General features: G+C 35.2%; 2 long non-coding RNA genes across 3 annotated transcripts in view; one reads left to right on the forward strand and one right to left on the reverse strand.

The window, feature by feature from the left end:
* The window catches only part of LOC110265967, a 2415-nt gene extending 1701 nt beyond the window's left edge, over window positions 1–714 (reverse strand). Inside the window, exon 1 of the long non-coding RNA XR_002352686.1 lies at window positions 635–714. This is a non-coding gene — a long non-coding RNA (uncharacterized LOC110265967). The remainder of the gene's footprint in view (window positions 1–634) is intronic.
* LOC107613776 overlaps window positions 1–7214 on the forward strand; it is a 26500-nt gene that overhangs the window by 4027 nt on the left and 15259 nt on the right. Inside the window, exon 6 of one of the 2 annotated variants that reach the window (XR_002352684.1) lies at window positions 665–819. This is a non-coding gene — a long non-coding RNA (uncharacterized LOC107613776). Of the gene's footprint in view, window positions 1–664; window positions 1002–7214 lie in introns of those variants that run through there. The other variant, XR_001614167.2, reaches the window with a different exon arrangement.

Raw genomic sequence — 7214 nt, forward strand, 5'->3', positions numbered from 1 at the left:
TTAATACAATAGTAAGAGGTCCTATTTATAATAAACTAGTCACTAGGGTTTACATGAGTAAGTAATTGATGCATAAATCCACTTCCTGGGCCCACTTGGTGTGTGTTTGGGCTGAGCCTGAGTGTAGCACGTGCAGAGGCCATTTGTGGAGTTGAAGGCCAAGTTCTGTGCCAGTTTGGGCGTTCAACTCTGGTTCTGGATCCTTTTCTGGCGCTGGACGCCAGATTTGGGCAGAAGGCTGGCGTTGAACGCCAGTTTACGTCGTCAATTCTTGGCCAAAGTATGGACTATTATATATTGCTGGAAAGCCCTGGATGTCTACTTTCCAACGCAATTGGAAGCGCACCATTTCGAGTTCTGTAGCTCCAGAAAATCCACTTTGAGTGCAGGGAGGTCAGAATCCAACAGCATCAGCAGTCCTTTTTCAACCTCTGAATCTGATTTCTGCTCAAGTCCCTCAATTTCAGCCAGAAAATACCTAAAATCACAGAAAAATGCACAAACTCATAGTAAAGTCCAGAAATGTGAATTTAACATAAAAACTAATGAAAACATCCCTAAAAGTGACTAGATCCTACTAAAAACATACTAAAAACAATGTCAAAAAGCGTATAAATTATCCGCTCATCAAAACTCCATTTTTCTTTTGTTATCTTTATCTTAGGCTTTAGTATGAGATTGGGTTCTATTTTGATGTGAAGTATTTTGAGCACATCGCTTGATAGTAAATTTGATGATGTTGATAAGTTCCTTTCTGCATTCACAATGATTGATGAGAATGAACATTAAACCTATATCTACATTAATTTGAATAAACAAGTAAGTTTCTATAAGATTCCTTAGTGGTGTCACTTTGTGTATGTTCTATTATGTTGTCATTAATTATTCATTTTAATTATGCCTGTCTAAATATTTTATATCTGATTTGGTTAGTAAGCATGTCCCCAAGACTTTAAATGTCCTCATGAAGGAACTGTAGATCATTCTAGATTATCAAGGGAAAAAAAAGAAGAAAAATTGCTTTCTTTAGTGTGCATGCAGAAAATCTTTTGATATCTCATTCATACATAAGCAAGATTCTACTTTTTAAAGAGGAAAAGAAAACAGAACGAAGAACAAAAAAAACACAGAATTTGACCGTCTTTAGTTTCTTTTTCCTCACTGAAGGGTATTTACAAATTTGATTAATTAATATTATTAATATTATTGATATTATTATTAATGTTAATAAACGGTTACTAACCATTTAGTACCATTTGGTTGAAGGGACACAACCTTTTAAGGATTGTGTATGTTCAAAATATTGTGTCTATTGGCTAAAGGAACACAACTCTTTAAGAATTGTGTATGTTCAAAACATTGTATCTATTGGCAATAGAAAAGACACAATCATTTGTATACGTAACTAATCATAATTGCTACGTGCAATATGTATAAATAAGTCATTTTCCACTATTTCAAATATACAAGTACTAAGTGTACATTTTAATCAACTATTAAGAGATTTTTTTGTTCAAGAGAGTTGAGAATTTCTTACTATTGCTAATTAAGAAATTCTTAGGTTTCATTGTATCCTGGGAGAGTATTGTCATCAACCCTATAGCAACTAAGTGTGGGGACAAATATCTCTCTAAAGAAAGCGATCTAATCGTGCCTTGAAACCACTACACAAATATAAGATTTTGTCATCTTCTCATACTAATATACCCAACAATTTTAGAGAGATATTTCTTGAAGATGGCACAAGATCAAAACACTACGTTCAAGGTCATAAATCAAGAGTTTGTCAAATTAGATCGCTTTGATGGAACGAACTTCAACCGTTGGAAAGACAAGATGATGTTTCTTCTATCAATTCTCAATCTTACATATGTGATTGACCCAAAGACTACACCAATTGCCAATGTCCCTGAAAATTCCACACCGGAAGAGAAAGAAAAGATTGTTCAATTGAAGAAGAAACGTGATGAAGATACTTTTGCATGTCGAGGTCATATTCTCAATACTTTATCCGACCGACTCTATGATCTCTACATATCAATTCAATCACCATTAAATATTTGGAAATCTTTGGAAGAAAAGTACAATACCGAATGACAAGGAACAGCTAAGTTTATTATGATGAAATATTTTGAATTTATTATGAATGATGCTATGCCTGTCATGGATCAAATTCATGAATTACAAATCCTTGTAAGTAGACTTCTTCATCTACAAGTGGTGATCCCTGAATCATTACAAGTTGGAGCAATTATTTCAAAATTGCCTTCATCTTAGAATGGTTATAGGAAGAAACTTTTACATCTTGGTGAGGACTTCACAATTGAGAAATTACTAAGGCATATATGTATAGAGGAGGAAACTCAAAAACGTGATGCTGTGTATCTTTCTCAAAGTTCTAAAGTGAATCATATTAGTGAAAACAACACCAATAAGAAGAAAAGAAAGTTCTCTAAAGATTCAAAGTAAGATAAGAAGAGACAAAGAGAGTGTTATCATTGTCACAAGAAAGGACACTATATCAAAGAATGTAGACTTCTGAAAAAGGAAGCACCAAAGACCAACTTAGTGGAAGAGAAGGATGTAATTGCTATTGTTGCAGAAAAAGTACAAAACATGCATATTGGCATGGTTATAGAAGTTAACATAGCAACACAAGGAAAATCACCTGAATGGTGGTTAGATTCAGGGGCTACTGTTCACGTTGCAATGATCGCAACCAATTCAAAATATATGAAGAAGTGAACAATAGAGAGGTCTTAATGGGCAATGACAACTCAGCCAAAGTTTGTGGTCAAGGAACTGTGGAATTGAATTTTACATCTGGAAAGAAATTAAGTTTAATAAATGTACTTCATGTTCCATATTTGAGAAAAAATTTAGTTTCTGTTAGTCTCTTGTGTAAGAAAGGATTCAAAGTTGTAATGGAATCCGATAAAGTGATCTTGCTTAAGAATGATGTATTCATAGGAAAAGGATATTGTATTGAAGGCATGTTTAAACTTAGTATTAATAAAGTGAATGTTTCATTGTATGTTGTTGATTTTTGTAATTTATGGCATAGTAGATTAGCACACTTAAATTACAAATCAATTGAATATATGCAAAAGAATAACTATATTGATCTTAGTAACAAGGATTTTAATAAGAAACGTGATATTTGCATACAATCCAAAATTACTAAGAAACATTTTCCTAAAGTTGAAAGAAATACACATTTATTAGAGTTGATTCATAGTGATATTTGTGAACTAAATGGCAATATCACTAGAGGAGGAAAAAGATATTTTATAACTTTTATTGATGATTGTTCTATATTTACTTATGTGTATTTGCTTAGAAATAAAGATGAAGCTTTTGAAATGTTTAAGAAATATAAAATGAAAGTAAAAAATATGCATAATAAGAAAATAAAAGTTCTTTGTAGTGATCGAGATGAGGAATATTTTTCTAATGAATTTGATCACTTTTGTGAATTACATGGTATTGTGCATGAATCTTCCGCTCCATATACTCTGCAACAAAATGGTTTGGCGGAAAGGAAAAACCGTACCTTAGTGGATATGGTTAATTCAATGTTACTAAATGCAAAATTGCCTTACAATTTGTGGGGGTGAAGCACTATTGACATCATGTCATATCTATAATAGGATACCATCAAGACATAGAAAGGTTTCTCCTTATGAAATTTGGAAAGGAAGGAAACCTAATTTAAATTATCTTAAAGTGTGGCGGTGTTTAGCCTTTTATCGAGTTCCTGATCAAAAGAGAACCAAATTGGGGCCAAGAGTCATAAAAGGGACTTTTATAGGATATGCTCAAAATTCTAAAGCATATAGAATATTAGACTTAGTATCTAATGTAGTTGTTGAATCAAGAGAAGTAGAATTTATTGAAAATAAATTTATCAATGATTCAACTTCTAATTCAGAGTATCTCCAAAATGATACTAATATTTCACAAGAATAAATAATCAAAATAATAAACGTCTAAGCGACAAAGAGTTGATTGAACCAAGGAAGAGCTTAAGAGTAAGAAAAGAAAAGGACTTGGGATCCAGATTTTATTTCTTCTCACGCTATCACCTTTTTGGTAGAAGGAACTAGGAATTCTGTAACAAACAAGATTCCTATTATTATGAACATAGAGGGTGATCCTCAAATATTCAAAGAGGCTATGGCTTCAAGGGATTCTGCTTTTTAGAAAGAAGCAATAAATGATGAAATGGACTCAATATTATCTAACAATACTTGGATCTTGGTTGATTTACCTCCAGGATCAAAGCCTATAGGATGTAAGTGGGTATTTAGAAGAAAGTATAACACTGATAGTTCATTACAAACCTTTAAAGCAAGGTTAGTGGCCAAGGGGTTTAGACAACAAGAAGGTCTAGACTATTTTGATACCTATGAACCTGTGGCAAGAATGACTTCTATTAGGACTCTTATAGCATTAGCATCCATACATAAGCTTCATATACATCAAATGGATGTTAAAACGGCTTTTTTAAATGGAGATCTTAATGAAGAAATTTATATGGAGCAACTGGAAGGCTATGTACTACCCAGAAATGAAAAGAAAGTTTGCAAATTAATTAAGTCTTTGTATGGGCTAAAACAAGCGCCTAAACAATGGCATGAGAAGTTTGATTCAGTGGTGTTATCAAATGGCTTCACACATAATAGTGCGGATAAATATATTTACTCAAAATTTACTAAAGATTATGGAGTAATCATTTGTTTATAGGTTGATGATATGTTAATCATCGGAACAAATTTAGAAGGAATTCATATAACGAAGAAGTATCTAACTTCTAAATTCAAGATGAAGGATTTGAATGAAATTGATATAATATTAGGCACAAAGGTGCATAAGAATGAAGTTGGCTTTACTTTAAGTCAATCTCATTATATCAAAAAGGTATTGGAAAAGTTTGATCATCTCACAATTAAAGAATTCAATACGCCGTATGATCCTAATCTTAAATTAGAAGGAAACATGGGAAGACCTATAGCACAATTAGAATATGCTAGTGCTATAGGAAGTTTAATGTATGCAATGCATTGTACTAGACCTGATATAGCATTTGCTATGTGCAAATTATCAAGGTTTCCAGAAAAGCCTAGCAATCAACATTGGAAAGCTATAACAAGAGTTCTTGGTTATATCAAGAAAACCATAAACTTGGGATTACATTATAGTGATTATCCCGCAATTTTAGAAGGTTATTCCAACGCAAGTTGGATCACAAATCTTAGTGACAACAAATCCACTTCAGGATGGATTTTCACCATAGATGGTGGAGCAATAAGTTGGGCCTCAAAGAAACAAACATGTATTACACATTCTACTATGGAAGCTGAGTTTGTAGCTTTATCAGCCGTAGGTAAAGAAGCGGAATGGTTAAGAAATTTGTTATATGATATAAAGCTATGGCCACATAAGTAAATAGCCACTAGTCGTGACCCGCAAAGTTTAGGCCGGCTAGGGTACAGTATGAAAGTAGATGACAACAATATATCCTAATCTCTCCCAAAGGAAACATAAGAGCCTCTATAGGCAAGTTCCAAAAGAGTTCAATACATAATATAATCTTTTCAAAACAAAGGTGGAGAGATTCTAAGCAAAACACAAAGTAGAGAAAAAATAAATATCTTCACTGTCTCTCAGACGAACCACAGCTCACTTCTGAGCACCTGGACCTGTATCTGAAAAATAAAAGATATATACGGAATGAGAACCCCGGGCCCATGGGTTCCCAGTACGGTAAAAGTGCCAAATAAATTCAATGTACTGCAATAAAAACTCACTAAGCATCCTAAACTTCTTCACCAATTATTCATCCTAGGTTCTCGCTAATCCATGAATAGGCAACTGTCATAAGGGAGTGCTAAATTCAATTCATGTTTCACATGTTTCCCAACTCGCTGACTCTTCCACGAATCAGACTCAGAATTATAAGCAAAACCATCACCAGTTGTTCTGCCTCAGCAATTCTATATCAATACATCATACACTCGCCTGGAGCTAGTGAAATCACATCACTGCATCTACCCAGGGAGCTCCAGTTATCTCATTCAATAATCATCATCATCATGCAATCGCATCATCAATTCATCCCATCAAGAACAGCCCTCACACCCACCGACACCAGCATGAGGGGCCTCTCAGTTGTACAAATACAAGCAATACAGGCAAGTAATACACAAATATGGTACAAGTAGAACAAGTAGCATATAGTCAGGTAACATGGCATATATGATGTAGAAATCCAAAACAAATGGCAAACCCAAACAATTCAAACATATGCAAATGATGAATGCCTGCCCTATGGCTGATGATATCATCTGTCGGTTATATAGCCAACCCGACATGTCCTGGTAGCTAACCATTGGACAGAAACGCCCATTGCGGAGCAAGTAGGTTTGAGCTACAACCCCCTTGCTACTACCCGCTCAACCCAGAGCCAGTGGAATAACCACTACTGCGGCTACTACCCAGGCGGGTGTTTACAAGCTCAACCTGGAGCGAGTGGATTCACCACTACTGCCGCTACTACCCAGGCGTCACAATCTCTGACCTGGAGCAAGTGGGACGAACTACAACCCTTGCTACTACCCAGGGTCTCAATCTTTGTCCTGGAGCAAGTGGGATGAACCACAACCCTTGCTACTACCCAGGATCTCAAAACATACATTCGTTCAGTTTAGAAGCAATCATCACTGTTATCAAATCTCAAACATTAACCTGGAGCAAGCGGGACGAACCACAACCCTTGCTACTACCCAGGATCTCAAAACATACATGTATTCAAAACTCCATAATTAAACTCATTTATCATAAACATCCTTTCCCGTCTCATACCCGGAGCAAGTGGACAACGCCACTGCCTACTACCCGGGGTCACACATCACATTTCAACCTTTTTCATTGTTATCCATGTAACACATTCATTTATTAATCATTAGGCATTTAATAAACAATAATGGCCTTGCCGTAACCCGGCAATAACTCAGCCATCCGGCCCATGGTTCAATCAAGAACCGGCTATTTATGCTATTTATCAGCCCTTCGACTCATGGCATACACGGTACTTCCACCGTCATCCTCCATATCTCATATAATCATCTTTGATCATAACTTTTCCCCTTGCTTCACTCGCAAGTTACCACATCCCCTAGCTCCTATCTCATTGCTAGGCATATCATAATGAT

Source organism: Arachis ipaensis, chromosome B08 (assembly GCF_000816755.2).
Source record: "Arachis ipaensis cultivar K30076 chromosome B08, Araip1.1, whole genome shotgun sequence".
Classification (NCBI taxonomy): Eukaryota; Viridiplantae; Streptophyta; class Magnoliopsida; order Fabales; family Fabaceae; genus Arachis; species Arachis ipaensis.